The following is an 18249-nucleotide window of genomic DNA, read 5'->3' as shown; positions in this document are numbered from 1 at the left end:
GCTAGTGAGCAGCAGAGTACATCAGCTGACACATGATCTTAAGAAGTTCTTGGCACCTACTGCTCAAATTTATGCTGTCAACTTGAAGAGTGAACCACATGATTAGCAAACACACATCTGTGAACTCTGAAGGTATCCTGCAAACTCATTTGAAAGCATGACCAAAAACCAGAATGAGACCATGGGGGCCCCAAAAAAATCAGTCACAGACTTTCTGCAGCCCTCGGTAGGGTGGGAGTCACCCCAGAGCTTGAAAGACTGATTCTAACTACCGCTAAGTGCTCAAAGCAACTATTTTTTAAACCTAAAAAACCAAACCCCTGCATAACTACAGTTGTATAGAGAAGTTAGAGAACTAGAAGTACTTGCACACTGAATGCCTCTTGGCAGTGGGACTTGTGCTTCAGTTCTACAGAGCTTTGCCAAACAGCACCAAAAGTGTAAACCAGAGTACAAAATCTACAGCAGATACATTCTGGTTGCTAAACCATGCTATCACATCCTCATTACTGCCATTACCTGTAATATCTAGATCAAAGCTTGAATAGGCATGCAATCACTTCTTAATTTTATTGCAGAGAGATCTGCCAAATTGCTTCTTGCTGATGCCTTCAAAATGAGTGCTTGGATAGCAGATTTAGTCTTGTAATAAGCAACTGGTAAAGATCCCACGCCTCGGCATATGATAGAGTGGGAGACTGGTGTGAAAACTGAGATAGGAAGGTAAGAGTGACACAAAAACTGAGGGAGAAACAAGACAAGAGCAGCAAAATTTAAGATAAACACCGAAAGAGACGCAGATTTTACACAATTAACGACTCCTTGTACAGGCAGGCAAAGAAAATACATAAAGAAGCAAAGATACGTAAATACATAAAGAAGAAAAATACATAAAGAAACACTGTGTGGTTCAGTTTTGTTAATTAAGCTGATGACAAACTAATGTTGTTCATAAGCAATTTTTAAAATCTAACGGAACAATCTGACAGAAAGTAAGGGCTGGTAACTGTCTAAGTAAGGATTTCCTTTTTGATACACCAATACTTCAGGAGCTAATAAATTTACGGACATTTTATAGGAAATGCCAACCACCTACGCTGAATATTGTGCCAAAACATCACAGATTTTACTTAAAGTTTTGTGTTTGACAGCTTGAAATTTAATCCTGAAAAACAAAGTAAAATACTAATGAATTCAAGACAGCTCTTCAGAAGATAAAGAACTGTGGAGATTCTGCTGTTGTTAATTGTGATCCAAGTCAAAGGCACAAGATGAAAAAGTTCCACATACAGGGACTCTTCACATGTCTGAATAAATGAACACTTAGCAATTTTCAGAGTTTCTTAGAAAGGTTATCACATACAACATTTCTAGAAGTGAGAGAAGAGTTTTCAAATTAAGATACAAAAGAATAAAACAAAGACTTCCTAACATACCCACAGCACAGAAGCACTCCTCTTAAGCCATTTCACAGCCAGCATTTCCATCCAGGTGGACCAGAAGGACCTACTTGCTATATCAGGAACACCATGCTCATGTCCGTCCACATTTTTTTCCACTCAGAAGGTGGTGACAAACTGGAATAGGTTGCCCAAGGAGGCTGTGGATACCCCACCCCTGGAGGCATTCAAGGCCAGGCTGGTCAGCCTGGTCTGGTGGTTGGTGACCCTGCACATAGCATGGGGGCTGGAACTAGATGATCACTGCAGTCCTTTTCAACCCAGGCCATTCTATGAGTCTATGATTTCTGAATAGGATTCCCTCAGCCAGGACAATGAGCTGTACATGGCGAGAGAATGCACAGCATACGCCTCCAAAGAGGCTCTCACTGTCCTGTGAAAACCGCACCTTCCTGCTCCTCAATCCTCATCAAAGTGGTGTATTAATTCACACAGGCTTAACGAATCGATTATGTTCCAGGAAAAGGAAAACGTTCTTCCTTTGGGACACTACCAGAGCTAAGAGCAGCAGAACTGCTGGTAGCTACGCACACGTGCACAACTATTGCCTTACATCACTAACCACCAGCCCCTCACAATCCACATCCTGACTGAGCCAGAATGCACTAAACGTGCTTTCATTCAAGGTCAGAAACGGCAATTACCTGGCACGCAGCACTGAGTTATGGAGACGACTGAATGCACAACAGTAAACGTAGCATCAGAAGCCTTTGAGTTCTGTACAAATGGAAACACACAAAGGCTGCGGGCTGGAAACAGTTATGAACAATTGCTGTATCAAGGTACAACAGTTTAAAAAATAAAAAATGGTGGGGAGGATTTACCAGAGTAACTTAATTTCCCCAGCGAACGATCTCTTATCAAGGCAGGAAGACAGAATTAGTTTTTAACAAATTCTATCAGTTAAGCAACTTTTGAGGCAAAACACTGATCATTTGAATTATGTAGGTCACAATCCTTTTTTTTTTTCCCCTCTCTCTTTTTATAGAAGCAAAGTTTTGAATTTTACTGTCTTCAATTCTGTAGAAGAGGTGTCTAAGCAATCTTAATTATGAGCTACTTTATTTGCTTGCTCTTCACAAAACTGAAATGCTTTTCCTAAGCAAAACCATATTCCCCAAACATCTTTTCTGCATTTAAAAAGCTTTCATAGAGTTTCTAAGGTTTAAAAAAAAAAAACAAAAAACAACTGGGATAGAATCTCCAGAAAAGCTCCCTAGGCTTTTAGTAACCAACAAGAGCTTAAGAAAGCTAGTCTTGAAATACAATCAATACAGAACCTTCTAAGGGGACGCACACAAGAATAACCGTTCAATAATACATAAGAATTAGGCTTGGTCATTAAGGTCTGAAAGAAGTTAACTCATAAAAATGGTTTAAAATGACTGACTGAATTCAGTAACACAGTGCAAAAGGAAGCTAAGAGATACGGAGCTGGGCCCTGTGCATCAAACACAGCCACACTAAACTGATAGTCCTACTGAAATTAGTGAGCTTTTTGGTAAATGACATCTACACCTTGCTGCATTAGGGCAGCAGCTCAGACTTAAGCATGCAAACCCTCAAGCTGAATTTACTTCAAAGCCTCCCCCCTCATTTGCCTACAGTGCTCAGCAATAGACAAAATTGAGAATGTGGTTTTCATTCATTTCTTCCAGGCACTCTAAAATTCACACACGCACCTCAGAGTGGCTTGAAATCTGGTGTACCATATGGCAGCACATTTGTCATTTCCAGAAATATGTTAAATATGGGTTCCAGAGATACAAAACCCCAATAAAAAAAAAAAAAAAAAAACACAACTCCTGAAGCCAACAGACTCTATTGAAACACCATCAACTTCGCATTGCGCACAACTGGAGAGCTCAGGCTTTGATCAGGCTTCAAAGAACCTCTTCATTCGCCCCAGAAAATAAATCTAACACATTAGTTTGTGGAGGCTCATTTCCCTACTGTTTTACAACTATATGAAGTTATTTATACTTGCCTTAAGTGAGACTGAAGCTGAAATAACACATAAACATTGATACTCAGATTATACAGATGTGTCATACTTGTGGCACCAAGTCAGTGATTTACAAGCTGCAAAATAGCAGAGGATCGGGGTGAAGAATTAATGGCTATTTCAGCACGAACCAACCAAAGGAGAAATAATTATTTCTTCCCATTCCTGCTCACAAAGTTTAATGGTGCACGTTACAAAGTAACACAGAAAAAATTGCAGAACAATTAGCAAACAGATTCATTTTTTTTTAAACCTGGAAATAGAAATAAGTCTCTCTTGCTGGCTGAAATAATCACAGAGGCTCTAAACCAAGCAATTTAAAGTGAGCTTTCAAAAAAAATTGATTGAGCTGAACTAAACATTTTGCTGTTGCCAAAGTGATCAAGTCCTGCACCATAGGTACAAAGCAACTAATTCATCTTCCTACTACAACTACTACTTTGCAGGGATGTCTGTTTTCCACTGCTGGCACTCTGTGATGAAATTATCTTTTTTCTTAAAATAGATACAGATATAAGTTTAGATAAAGACATAGATTGGCAAGCAGTGATCGAATTACCCTCCATGACTGGAATTACTTTCTTCTTTCTTTTCTTCCATCAAGGTTAGCATCACAGATCATGGTATTTTCTAATATTGACAAAAAGAAATAGAATTTTTTTTTTTTCCCCCTGCTGGCACACTCAGTTTTCACTTTCTTGCTTCTCTTTATGTTGCCTCTTAAAAATAAGCTGCCTTAGCAAACCTTTTTACCCCAAAGCTGAAAAGGAGCAGTGAGGAATAACCACTGACAAGAAGCACTAAGGGGATGGTACTTAGTTTTGAAATACCCAAATTAACACAAATCTTAGTGCAGACAGGTGGATCCCAGAGTCTTTGAAGAGCTTCCTGCGTGTATATTCCACAGTAAAATTTGTTTTGGAAACAGATTTACATAATTTCTCCAAGATGTGGAGGTGCTGGAAAGGCAAAGTACAAGTGATTCTGTAATCAGTCATCCAGACCTTCCGTAAGATTTCTATATGCAAGACAAGGGAAGGATGCTACCAAACAAAAGCACTTGCACTTCAAATGGGAGAAAATGCTTGTGAGCACCTGAAACAATATACAGCAGTGGTAAGCAAGATATTTAACGCTGCACAGCCACTGTTCCTGTATACTCATCCATCATGTTCATCCAAATCAGGATCTGCTCGGCCACTTCAGCTGACAGGCGTTTCCAGCTACCAGAGACAAGGTTGCTGTGTACCTGCAACTGACATCTCCTAACAGTGACAGTGTACATACTCCTTGCTGCTAGAGGCAGCGATTTGAGAACACTGGTGCTTTTCCCCAGGCATAATGAGCACATTGCTGCCAGCTGCTGATGTTGCCATCCAAGGAAACCGTTCCTAGAAAAGCAAGAAAAGGTGTGGGCTGAGCTGCAAAGACAATAATATAGAAACTAAAGCAGGCATACAGGTCCTCTGTAAGATAAGAAGTGAAGAAAAAAAATCACTGTGCCTGTTAAGGTTGATGAGCAGACCGTTCCCCTCAGCCAGTATCTGGGCTTTTTAGGTATGATGAGATTGTGGGTGGGATGAAAAGCAGCTTTCAGATGTTAAAGCAGTGTTTCACCATGCCCAGCAGACAAGCAAAGCATGCTAGATTTTCTGAAATTTTTAAGACTTATTCCAAGGCAGAACAAAAACAAACAAAACCTCTACACTTTACAGAACTATCTATGTGTTTTGCACGTTGCGTGGAAACCATCTGCTGATGTTGCTAGAACAATTCCAGAACCCAAGACTGCATTTGACAGGTTTAGGCCTGCTGCAAAGAAAGGAAAATCCCACTTGGGAAGTGTAAGTGAGAGAACAACTTCAGCCTGATATACGGAGGCATTCAGGATAACACACAAGAAATTTCTTTAATTCTTCTTGCAGGCAAACATGATAGCAATCGGTTTGAAGTTCAGTGTGTATTGTGTTCTGAAATCTAGAGTATGAAGAACAGAGAAGAAGTCAGTGAACGAAGTCACAAACAAGCTGCCATCCTCCCAGTGCTATGCCCACACTGTCAGCAGCAATTGCTCCATGTCCCACTGCTCATGCAGGCACAGTCACACAGCTAGACCCAACTTGTTAACTGCACTGTAATGAATACGTTAGCATCGTACCCATCTGCAGCGGGCAGATTATTGCCTTCCTTTTACAGTGGGGTTGGTTCTCGTCTGTACGAGCTCCCTCCTTTGAAGCAAAGCTAAGAGCCACTGTCAATGACATGATCAGATTCATGGCCAACAATCTAGGATTCACCTGGGTCCTAACAACCCATCTTAGCCAGAAGTACCTAAAAAAAAAAAACAATTCTCACAACATCGCAACTAAAACATTAAAAAACAGAACTGTTTCTCAGCTACGTGCATTCTTTTGATCACTGTTCTCTTTCTCACATGTTTTTTTCTCACCCAAGTCCCATCTCTAAGTCTCCTAAAAAGTGAACCAAATATATTCACGTGTGAGCGGTTTAAGTATCACAACTCAGTTTATTACATTTTTGGAAGAGTTCAACGCGTGGCTTTGAACTGAAGCAGAGAACCAAACCAGAGCTCTGCAAGTAATAATATACTCCTTGGGGATCTAAGATTAAAACGGTAACAATCCTTCAGCTGAAGCACAGCCAGAAGAGTCGAGATGGGAAATGAAGGCATAAACAATAAAAACGTACAAGTTCACTTCCTGGATCCAATGTTAGCAAACTATTAAAACTTCAAGGTACATGCCACTTAAGCTATTTTCCTTTCTTACTTACAGCTTTAGCCTCTGAGGTATTCTATGTAATTCTTTAAGCCCCCTGCATATTTTAAATTTTATACTTAAAGATCTTCCTGCGTTCTGAGACAATTCCTATTTTTTGCTTTGATGCTTTTTTCCTTGGATGTTTTACAGATCAAGCTCTAAATTGAAGTTCAGCAGAAAAACGATCAGAGCACTGCATTTCAATAACAGAAGTGTTGTAAACGTGGCCTTCAGTATATTAAACTCATTGCTGGAAGCTACATATGAAAATATATTACTCACCCCAGAAAACTCTCCATTGTTATAATTTGGTCATTTCACACACCAGTGATCAATCTCAGCTAGCACATTCTGGAAGTCCACACATAATGATAAAAAATTAGACCTAGTAGAAAAAAATTAAAGCCTCTCCTTCACGAACAAATTTATTCACCTAGTAATTTTATTTATAAAAAAAAAAAAGAACACTTTTCTACTTTTTCTTGTTATGAAGCTAAGCTAACAAGCAAGTTGTTGGTAGCGAAAGTTAGCAGGTCAGCAACCTGTATTTGCCTGCCCCACAGAGGACCTGAAACCGGACAGAACAAAGAAACATCTTCCAAAAAAAATAATAATAATAATCATCATCATCATCATCATCATCATCATCACCACCATCATCTTATAGGCATGCCCAAAGGTAACTTTTTATTTTTAAAAGCTGCAAAGGCATTTAATACTACTGAGCGCAAATCATGAATCCCTTTTTTCACTCTCCTTAAGCTCAGGATTTCTGCTTTCCTACCACTTTTCTTTACCTATCTTTAGAAACAAAGCTGCAGATTGGTGTTGTAAGTAAGAGCCCCACAATCAGTAGCTGTGGCCAAGCACACTAAAGCGCATCTGCAAGCTGAAAGGCCCAGGCTATGTTTCAGTACAAAAGAACAAAGTTCTGGAGAAATATTAAAAGACTATCTAGCCACTGGAAAACAAATACTTCAGAATGACCATGTCTGCCATTGCCCTTACCCCCTACCACAATGAGATCCGGAGCCGACCTGGACACAAACTGCTCCCTAGAACACAACAAAGGGTGGGATGGCAGAGGGAGGGAAGTTTTATGATTCATTTTAGTCCAAAGCCATTTCACACTGCTAAGTGCCACCCCAATTTGAAGATACAAACAATGATTTACCAAATCATTCCCAAGCTCCAGGCTGCGTGCACATACAGACGTAGGTAGAAAATGGAAGTGTGATACCCAGCAGAAGAATCTGTAAGACACTGTGGGGTCACTCCCAGCCCGAACAGACCAAGCAGGCACAGGACAGCACTTCCATGGCTAGCGTGGCATGACAGGCTTAGAATAGCAAGCCAACGTAGCAAGAACAAAAATATCCTCATCCAAACCCCATCTGCAGCTGTTAATTTAAAGGAATGACATGAAGGATATGTGAGCCTCCGCAATAACTTCAGCAGGGACTGTGGGACACGGGGCTTCGTGACACACCAGCAGGATGCCACTCTGCTACTCAGAAAGCACATTCATCCGAGCACATGCATTTCTAAGGCAATGCCCAGCACCCACGTGGCACTGCGAAGGAAACAGGAGGGAGGTGAGGGGCAGGAGGCATACACACTTGCTCTGAAAGAGGGTATAGGGCAAGGGGCTGCAGGAGCTCTGCAGGGGACAAAAGTGAAGACAACATCCTACCACCATGCTTGCGCTGCAGCTGCCGAGACACACAGGCTGCTCCCCACGACTGCTCCAGAATGAAGTGTTCATTTCTGCTTTCTGCTAACGTACAGCACTTCAACGCAATTCATTGAAAACAATGCAAACCACGGTAAAACATTACAATTGTTCTCAATGTGAAAATGCTGCTTTTTATTTGCAGAAAAGCATTTATTGACTGAAACATGCAGGGAACCCACCTTCCAGCTGAGCCCGACCTAATATCCTCGCACGATGCCAGAACACATTAAAGGAAGAGTTGAAAACAATTCTACAGAAGTGTTGTAATCAAGGGATCAGAAGTGCAGATAAACTGTGCTCAGTTCAGAGACCTCGCCCACTGTATTTTTGTACATGATTTTCAACTGCAGTGCTCGAGACTAATCTTGCTCGTTTGAGACCTAAATGAGTGTAATTAAACAAGCATAGGAGGGTTTGGGTTTTTTTTGTTTTGTTTTTTTTTAGTTTTGTCTAAGCCTTTTTTTTTTAAATTGCTAAAATAGTTCTATCCTATGAATAGATTACAGACAACCCAAAAATACATCCACTCACTGTCAAGGCTGTAACTGTGCATAAAACCTAGCGAAATGGAAAAGAAAGAAGTAAAAAGTCACAAAACTGAAAGACAACATGAGATTTGCCATAAGATTCGCTCCCTACTTCGGATGAGAGCTGGTGGGTGGCAGCTGAAGCTGTATGACAGTACATTTCACATGCTTGGGTTCTGAACGGCTCACGGTTTACAAGCCCTGCCCTGGGCTTTTACAGACACCTCCTACGTGAGCACAGGAGACAGAGGTGGCACACAGCAGTCCTACAGTTACTCATTCCTAATTGCTCCTTTGTCAAAAACATCTCGTTCGTATAAAGAAAAACAATTTTTCAACTGCCAGCTGCACCTGGAACTAGAAATGCCAAGTAGTTCTTTACACAGCTAATAGCAAGAAAGGCTTTGCAATCACCAGCTACTTGACAATTGTTTTACTGAAAAGGGTACACCTTGTCAGCCTGGTACTTGCATCTTGAAAATGTGTTTTCTACAGTTAGCTCAAGATGCAAGCAGAAAATGTGGGTAAAGATGAAAACATTTAAGTGTGCAAGCATGATTACAGGTAAGATCCAATGAGTTTCATCTAAAACGCATCTCAACTCCGTTTTAGAGTAACTGTGGAAATGTGGAATCCAACTGCCCAACCACATGACCACTAAAATTATCCATCCAGAAGCAAGAAAATCAAAGAATAGAACAAAAATCACAAGAACCTGAGAATGTATTTATAACAGAAACTAAATCTAGTTACACCGTTAGACACAGTATTACAGCCAAAACATAAGAATTTTAAAAACGGGTCGTTTCAATTACCTGCATTAACACACATCTTGTTTCTTTCAAAACAGACATTATAATCCTCATTACATTTGAGGGCTTTTCTTGCACTGTACTTTTATATACAAAACCAATCCGTCCCTTCTTGCCCATGAGGAACTTCCATTACCTTCAGCAGGCATTCTATCAACTCCTGCTTGATCCATTCTTTCGTATCTCAGTACTGTCATTCATTAAACAAGGCTAACCTACCAGCAGTCCCACTGATTTCACATGACTTCTTAGAGTAATGTCATACACAATGAATAGGTGTAAAGGCAGTAAAAATAAGCTGGTAATGTAACACTGCAGACAGAAGTTCTGCATGTAATTTAACGTACTTGCCTGGACAAGTTGAGAAATACATAGCTAAAAAAATAGCTGACCAGCTGACATTTTGGTTCTTGTTTGAGAAGGCAGGCTTACAGGCTTAGCTTTCTGTTTTGTAGGTAGTGACATGCATTGCATTAGGACCAATAGCAGCAGTTAAGCACATACCTGCACTTTCACAGGATCGCAGTAACAACAGGAAAGTTGAGATACAAAACCAAAGAAAGAATCATAGCCTGTCCTGGGTTGAAAAGGACCGCAATGATCATCCTGTTTCAACCCCCCAGCTATGTGCACCGTCAGCAACCACTAGACCACACTGCCCAGAGCCACAGCCAGCCTGGCCTTGACAAAGCCACAACAACCTGTCTTCCTGACATTCCAGCAGATGAAGGGAATATCTGAACTAAACAGACATACAGGATCTCAGGTCAGCAAAAATGGAAGAGATCGTAGTGGGACACAACTGTCAGTACAAGGCAGAGCTAACAGCAGAAGGCACACAAAGCCCCCAGTAACAACACTACTCAGACTGCAGCAGATCCCCATCACAGGAGGTCTGTAACATTTCAGTTCGTTATGATTCCCCACGCATCCCTTAAGAGCCTCAGAGCTCATAAAAATGATGTGTCATATTTTGATACTCGTGCTAAACACAAGCTCTATTATTACCCACATTTAAGCCCAATACAATCCACACAGTCCTTACTGAGATATCTGATTAAATTTCTAATATTCATGAACAGGATTTTTAATATTGAATGCTCAAAATGATTTAAGTTTTTTGATGTAACAGAACATAAGTCATTCAGTGTCAAGTGGAAGGCAGATCCTTTATTATAGCATTAATTATTTGGGATATTAGCATTAACTTTTCCCTCTATTTGAATTAAATGGAATTCAAAACAGTGTGAATTTATGAATAGTCCACAGTATAATTATTTCTGTTATCCACACAGCACTAGCAGAAGCACAGCCAACAAACTTAAAGGCAGGATACCGATCATCATTTTTTTCTTTCAATCTTTCCTCTGAAAGACAGAAAAGGTGAAGCTCAGTATGTTTATACTCTAAATGCCTTACATTCCCTTTTGATGTAAAAATCTACATATTTTTGTATTCAACGTGTAATGATTAAAGGAAAACAAATTTAAGCAAGATATACTGTAGCCAATTGCTTTTATGACTGGAACAAAAACATTCTTAATTAAAACCACAAACCTCCAAAAATAGCATAGACTTTCACAACATTTCAATACTCAAGTGGGAAAAATGCTATGCCTTAGCTTACAGGACCAAAGGCACTGCATCAACAGGATCCCACGGAACTCTAGTAGGAAAGACTAAGGACATAAAAATGATATTTTTATTCAGCAGCTAAATTGTGGTAATTTTTAATTAATTTGTGGTGTAGACACAGTCAGTGATGCTGACAAAAATAAAGCACAGCTCAAAATAAAAAGATAATAATTAAAAAAGAAGAAATCCACCATTCATTAAATCTGCTGCTGGATACCACCTGAGTCAGACAGTAATAGAATGTTAGGGATTATAACCCAGTGCAACATTCTCATACAAAGTACAGAAAATCAGTATTTACAGGTTTGTATTTGACCTGACAAGACTTCTGGAGTCCGGTTAGACCGAAACCAGCTGTCCAACCAAAAGTGTAACTCTATGAATAAGCAGCAGCCAAGGCCAAAAACAGAACAAATGAAACATCTGTGCCACCATCCCTGCTCCCAGCCCATCTCTACAGCTGCAAGCTCCCTGCCCTGCTCTCCACTGCAGAACTAAGACAGAGGTGTTAGCACACTGCTGATGCACAGCAGGAACAAAAACTGGAAGAAAAAAAAAAAGCAGTAAATAAAGTACCTGTTCTTGACCTAGAAAATACTGGACACTTGTCCTTCTGGGTTTCCTGAAGCTCTCACTAAGAATACTGAAACAATTCAAAACAGAGGAATCTTCAAAGTGACTGCACAAAGGCTACGTTTTTTTTTGTCTTCTGTTCCTCTTGCAAACTGAAATTACCAAGGAACTTTTCAAAAAAATACCAAACCAAATAAAACAAAGAAAAAAAAAAAAGCACACAAAAACAAGAAACAAAGCCTGAAGGGGCATCTGTTTTTCTACCTGAACAAACCAGCAATAGGTTTTGTGAAGCCAGGCGCAACATTCATTCAGCCCAAGCCCCCGGGTTCCCCGGCATGTCATCATTCCAGACCTGTCAAACTTGATAACACTCTTTGTATGTTTGGAGGCACACCATCCATTCAAGGAAATGAACATGTGATTTGTTGTCATGACAGCTATCACAACTCAGCACTAGAACACACCATACAGCCATGTATCTTTCCATCCGCGTTACAAGGTTCAAAAATACTTTCTGCAAGAGACATCAGTAGGATGTCAAATCAGAAGTGACTTCGTCTGAAGCAGCCCACGATGGCACTGGAAGCCAAGTTAGGAAACACGATGGGTGTAGAAAAAAAACAGACGTAATGAATACACTGCTATTGTGAGAACAGGAAGGAAAAGTATAGACACGGTACGCTACGCTGAAGGTGCTCCCAGTGCATTAAAACCAGGTCACACCGATCAATACCTGGAATCCCTCACTGTTGTTATCAGTGCCAGGCTTTGATAAACGGGAAGCTTAATTTATTGCCGTTCCTTAAAACGTTTGATTAGTCCAGAATGCCCTGAAGAAACTCAGAGTAACACACCAATTTAACCCTCCATGGGTAGAATAAGTACACGTTGGATTTATTGTTTCTCTTCTGTCCTAAGCCTTCCAAGAGACAGTTTTACAATATAGTTAAGTAAAATTTAATCAGTATACAAAAAAAAAGAAAAAAGATTACTTTGTTCAAGTACTAAGATGATCAGAGGGCTGCAGCACTACTCCTTTCAGGAAAGACTCAGGAACTGGGCTCGTTTAGCTTGGAAAAGAGAAGGCTCTAGAGAGACCTCATTGTGGCCTTCCATTATTTGAAGGGAGAATATAAACAGGAGGGGGAACAGCTGTTTATGAGGGTGGATAGTGATAGGACAAGAAGGGATGGTTTTAAACTAAGGCAGGGGAAATTTAGATTAGATATTAGGAGGAAATTTTTCACTCAGAGGGCAGTGACACACTGGAACAGGTTGCCCAAGGAGGCAGTGGATGCCCCATCCCTGGAGGCATTCAAGGCCAGGCTGGTCTGGTGGTTGGTGATTCTGCACATAACAGGGGGTCGAAACTAGATGATCACTGTGGTTCTTTTCAACCCAGGTTATTCTAAGATTCTGTGATTCAACCTAAATTTGACGAGGATAAGTTAGAAAATTCTGTATTTATACCCCTACATTCAACTTACATTTTGAATACTTAATCAACTCCATTCCTTTCCAAAAGCTGCACACCCTGCACCAGTCTATTTTCATTCTGAAGGAGAATTTCTGTGCCCAATGACTACTCTTTAATATAAGAATTAAAAAGGAAAAAAAAAATAAAAATCACATGAGAACTCAACTCATTTTTAACAGCTTACTCTCTTTCATTTTCTTTAAAACACAAAAAAGCACAAAAAAGGAAAACAAGATCCCACAAAGCATATTTTTTAAACACAGCACTGCAAGCAGCACACCCGCTCACCCCAGCAAAAGCAGACAGCCCCTTTTTGCTAACCCTCCTCCCACTGTCTTGCAGTTTGTCTGCTATCCCAGATTTGCATCCAGCTGATCCAGCGTAACCTGGACAAAGACAGCCAAGAGAGGCCTACAGCAGCTGCTGGCACCCTAATAGGAAGGGACTCAGTGCACCTGCTTTGGGAAGAGAGGCACCAGCTGTAAGCAAACTGTGCTATCTGCTTTCACATCTCTGCAGTTTCTCCTTATTCAGGCCCCACAGTGAACACACTTCTAGAACACAATAAAACTGTAAAAGGGGCAGAAAGCAAATCTTGTCTTTCAACCAAAGAAATAATAATCACATAATACAATAATTATCGATAGTAATCTCCCTGCTCAATTATTTTTGATTATTGATCCATTTCGGCTAAAATGTGCAAACGTGATCTGCACAAATCCAAACACAAGGCTTTAGGCATCTGCTGACTTGAGAGATGAAGAGAACATCCTACCTGTCGAAACAGCACAACCTGCTGAAACATCACGGTAATGAGTTACCATCCAGCTATACCTGGGTTCCAAAATCATTTTTTAAATATTTTAAAAAAAAAATCATATATATATATATATATATATATATGATTTTTTTTTTTTTAATAAAGGAGACTACCTGCTTTTGTAAATGCATTAAATATGCCAGGTTTTCTACAATACAGCTTCAGCTATCCTTTACTGGTGGCGTATCTCAACATCTGTTTTCATGCCGATCAATAGAACTGCACACACTCTGCAGACAATAACTTAAATGAGTTAAGAACGAGTAAACCTGGATAGAGTTTCTTCAGCTTAGACTAAAAACACACCTATATTGCACTCATTTTGCACTACTCTGTCATTGTTATAAGAGAGAAGCAACATTTTTATTATTATTATTATTTTAATAATTCAGGTATCTATTGCAAGCCCAGTACGTTCACCCCCCTATCTGCTTCCCAGAGTAATCAATATTAGTTACAGATCACCATATTAACTCATTAATGAGATCAGGACCAAAAGCAGCACAACAAACCTATAGAGCAAAAAAGCCTCTAAGCCACACAGGCAATTTCTACAACTTTGAACAAACCCTGGATCCACCAGCACGTCTCAGCATCCTCTAACAGATAGTTTTTTCAACATTACAATTTCTGAAACCGTCCTACAAAACCTGCAGTAATTTTAAACGCAAAGTGCTGCCATTTTCTAATCGAGATTTATTCCTTTGCATCCTAAAATTTACAATAAAAACATACCCTGCCAAACCATTTCATTGCCCACAAAGCTATCTATGCTGGTTTTAAAACAAGAATTCACTTTGTTAACAGCGAGAAACAAACTCATTCTTTGTGTCACATGTACTCAACAAAAATAAAAACATGTATTTTACATCTCAGTGCGCTTCCAATTTACTCATTTCATTAGCATTTATGAAATAATTAAGAATCCTTATGATGGGGAATAAAAGATTACTCTAGGAAAAAAACACACAACTTCACACTTGGAAGAATCACTGAACCCATCACTGAACAGAGCAACAGTTTAATTGGGCAGAACGCAGATGACTAAGTTACGATTACTAATGGGTCTAATTGAATCTGCAAGAAAAAAACTCAGTGCAACTACTTAAAATAGAAAAAAGCTAAGTACACCTGGGCCAATCTTCATAACTTTGCAAAGCAAAATAAAAAGGCATTTTTCAAAGGGAGAAGTCACCAGGATCACATGCAGCATCTTTTTCAGAGAACCGTACAACAGCCTGCTGGTTAAATTAATCGCATAGGCATCATTTGTATGCTTTAAGAGGAAGAAACAATGCTATCTGCCACGGCACAAGCACCATCCTCGCTTCCCGTGAAGGCCTTCCAATCCAGGAACTGTTAAGGATACCTGACTTTCAGGGGCTGGAGAAGTCTCACCACGCGGAAGCTACTGTTTAGCAACATTTCTGTACGCCTAGTAAACACAGGGATAAAGCATATTGTTCAAAAGTTTATTATTTCAGCAGAAACAGACAGCAGCTTGCCTGCAGAGAGCCTCAGCTCTCCACACAGCCTCTCCAGCATGCAAGATGACCGACTTCATCTGAGCAGTGCGTCCAGAACCTCACCGCACATCTTACCATGCCAACCCAGCAGCACCTCACTTTCATCCACACTTTCCTTCCACCATCTCCATTTCTGAGAGCACGGGGAAGCAGAAAGGGAACAGCCATTGAGACACCCCCAGATCCCTGGCACAAACAGAAAGCATCTTCCAGAACACACGTAGCCTTCAGATTCAAGGACCTCTTGGGTTTGACTGTGAACCTGTCCCAAGTATAAAGTGAAGAGCACTTGCTTCTGTGAGTCTGGAGCAGCTTTTATGCTCATGTAGTACAAAAAAGGAGATACCTGCACGAGCTTTCTGCTGCTGCTCAAGGCAACAACCAGCAAACTGCACTATCCGAACATCTCTTTCCCAGCTGCTAATGTTATAGTTACTGCTGAGGAAAGCCAGGGGCACTGTGAGCAAGGGAATAACATGTCAGCAGCCACACACACACACACACACACCAAAAAAAAAAAAAAAAAGCAATGCCTGGAAACAAAGCAGATGTTGCTGACCTCGTCCCCTCTTCTTTAGCACACAGTAGATGCGAGGTGACACATAAGAGCGCAAACACCTTTCCTTAATGCTACCACACAGCTAGGCAAGAAACTAGGGAGAAAGCAGAGGAAGAAGAAAAAAGGAACGAGCTCCCTTTTTAACAAGTAGCAAGGCAAAGGCTGGAGTTTTGAATTTACTATATATTTAACAGTAAGGACGAAACATAAAGGACCGTCCAGATAACCATGGACTAACTCTGCTTCTGTTTCTGGAGAAACACAGCAAAAGAGATTTTGTACACCTCTGTATTGTAACAGCAGTTGGAAATACTATCTTGCAGAGGTAAAAGGCTCATACAGCAGCTAACTATGCACTGACAGAACAATTGCAAGGAGAGCTGACGGTATAACGAGCCCAGATCTGCTTCATGGCCTACATACAGATATTTGCTAATTACAACTGTAGTCTTAGCAGGTGCCTCCCATGTCTGCATTTATGCACTGCTCCCAAAAGCAACAAGGTCTAGCTAAGTTTCAAGGAGAAAGTCAGATATGAGGACACAGCTGCTGAGGTCGACCAGGGTGGGACACCCAACTTCAATTCCAGATCTGAAAAATACCAGTATCTATGAGTTACAGAGTGATTTCACTCCGCTTCTAGTCCTAACAACACACACGGTACCACAAACATCTCTGTGGTACTGACGCTGATAAGCAGGGGCAGAAATGCTTTCAGAAAGGAGCCCTGCACGAGCTCTGACCTTTTGGATGCCTCCATGCCCATGCCCGGCTCCAGATGACATAAGCCACGCACGGGATGGACCATGGAGGTTTGTTTTTATAAAGGGCACCGGCGTTTTCCACGTGAGGAACCCGCACAGAACGTGCGGCCGCAACACCACTTTCTGGGGAGCACACATCGCTTCACCGCACACAAAAGGAACAGAGTTCGCTCAAGTTTTGAGCTAACAAAAGAGCACGGCAGCGCTGAGTTAATTCACAGAATAACTCAGATGCGCACAGCGAGCCATAAAGCTGTAAAAACCCCGAGCTAGCGGAGCCGAGGAAGCAAACTCCACAGGGGACGGGCAGTTACCCGTGCTCGGGCAGTTTCCTACACAGGGCACGGCCAGGGGAGGAAGGGCCAATTCCCACCCCAACCCCCCGAGACGCGCTTCCTGGGCACGCAACGTGTCATTCCAACTTTTTTTTTCTGCCGTTCGGGCGGCACTGCTCGAGAAAATCCCCGGTTTTACCCTTCCGCAGGGGTTCGGCGGCCGCTTACCAGAATATTCCCCGCGGCCACCACCGGTGCAACCCGGGCCCGCATCGCCGCGCCCCGCACGCCGCCCCCACCGGAAAACTTTCCGGCCGTGCCCCGGCTGCGAGGGACCCCTCCGCCTCCCCGAGCCAACTTCTCCTTTGTGCCGCTTTCCCCGCGCCGACACAAAGCGGCGGCTGTCAGGCACCCGCCGGGCCCCTTCCCCCCCCCCCCCCCCCCCCCCAAGCCCCGGCCGCCACCTGCCTCCTCCCCGGGGAACCCCCACCCAGGTGCCCCCCGCCTCTCTCCTCCCTTCCCCCCCGTCGCCCTGCCCCCACCGGCCGCCCCCGACGGCCGCCACAAGTTTGCGGCGGCCCCGTCCCGCCCTCCCGCGGGGCGCGCTCACCTCGGCCCGGCCGGTGGGAGCGGGGCGGGGCGGAGCGGAGCGGCGCGGGGAGGCTCCCAGCCCGGGCGGGCTCCGCTTCTTTGTCTCCTCGGCGGCGGTACCCGCTCGCTCGCTCGCTCCCCCCCCTCCGCTTCCCTCTTCCCTTCCACAAGCGGATGCGGGCTGCGTGCTCCAAGAGGGGCCGGCTCCCCCCCTTCCTCTTCCTCCTCCGGACGCGTCCAAGGCCCTGGCCCTCGGCGGCTCCGCTCCCTGCCTCCCTCAGCCGGCGGCGGCCCCGGCCCCTCCTCCGCCCGATCGACCGCCCGCCCACCCCCCCGCGCAGCCCCCGCCCCCGCCCTGCCCTTCCTGCCGCTGCCGCTGCCGGGATCGCGCGGGAGGAGCTCCCCGGGCTCCCCCTCGCGCTCCGGGAGTGCCGCCGCTTCCTCCGCCCGCCCCCGCCCTTCCTTCCCCCACCTCTCTCCGCAGGAAGGCCCGGCCCGGTCGGAGACTAAAGGTGCCTCCCAGATCTCCCGACCGGGAAAGCCCGGGGAAAGTGCTCAAAGTAAACGGGGGAGAGGGGACCGGCTTGTGGTGGTGCTGCTGGTGCAGGGCTGCTACCTGCTGTCCGCGTAGAGAAGGCATATGGCGCCGAAACTGCCCCCCTGAGCCCTTTAGAGCTAAATTGTGTGCCGTGGGCAGGTGAGAGGCA

The sequence above is a fragment of the Centrocercus urophasianus genome, unplaced genomic scaffold, assembly GCF_019232065.1.
Source record: "Centrocercus urophasianus isolate 14NV4802_14NV808 unplaced genomic scaffold, USGS_Curo_1.0 seq_12, whole genome shotgun sequence".
Taxonomy (NCBI): domain Eukaryota; kingdom Metazoa; phylum Chordata; class Aves; order Galliformes; family Phasianidae; genus Centrocercus; species Centrocercus urophasianus.
Note: the sequence above shows the minus strand (reverse complement) of the source record.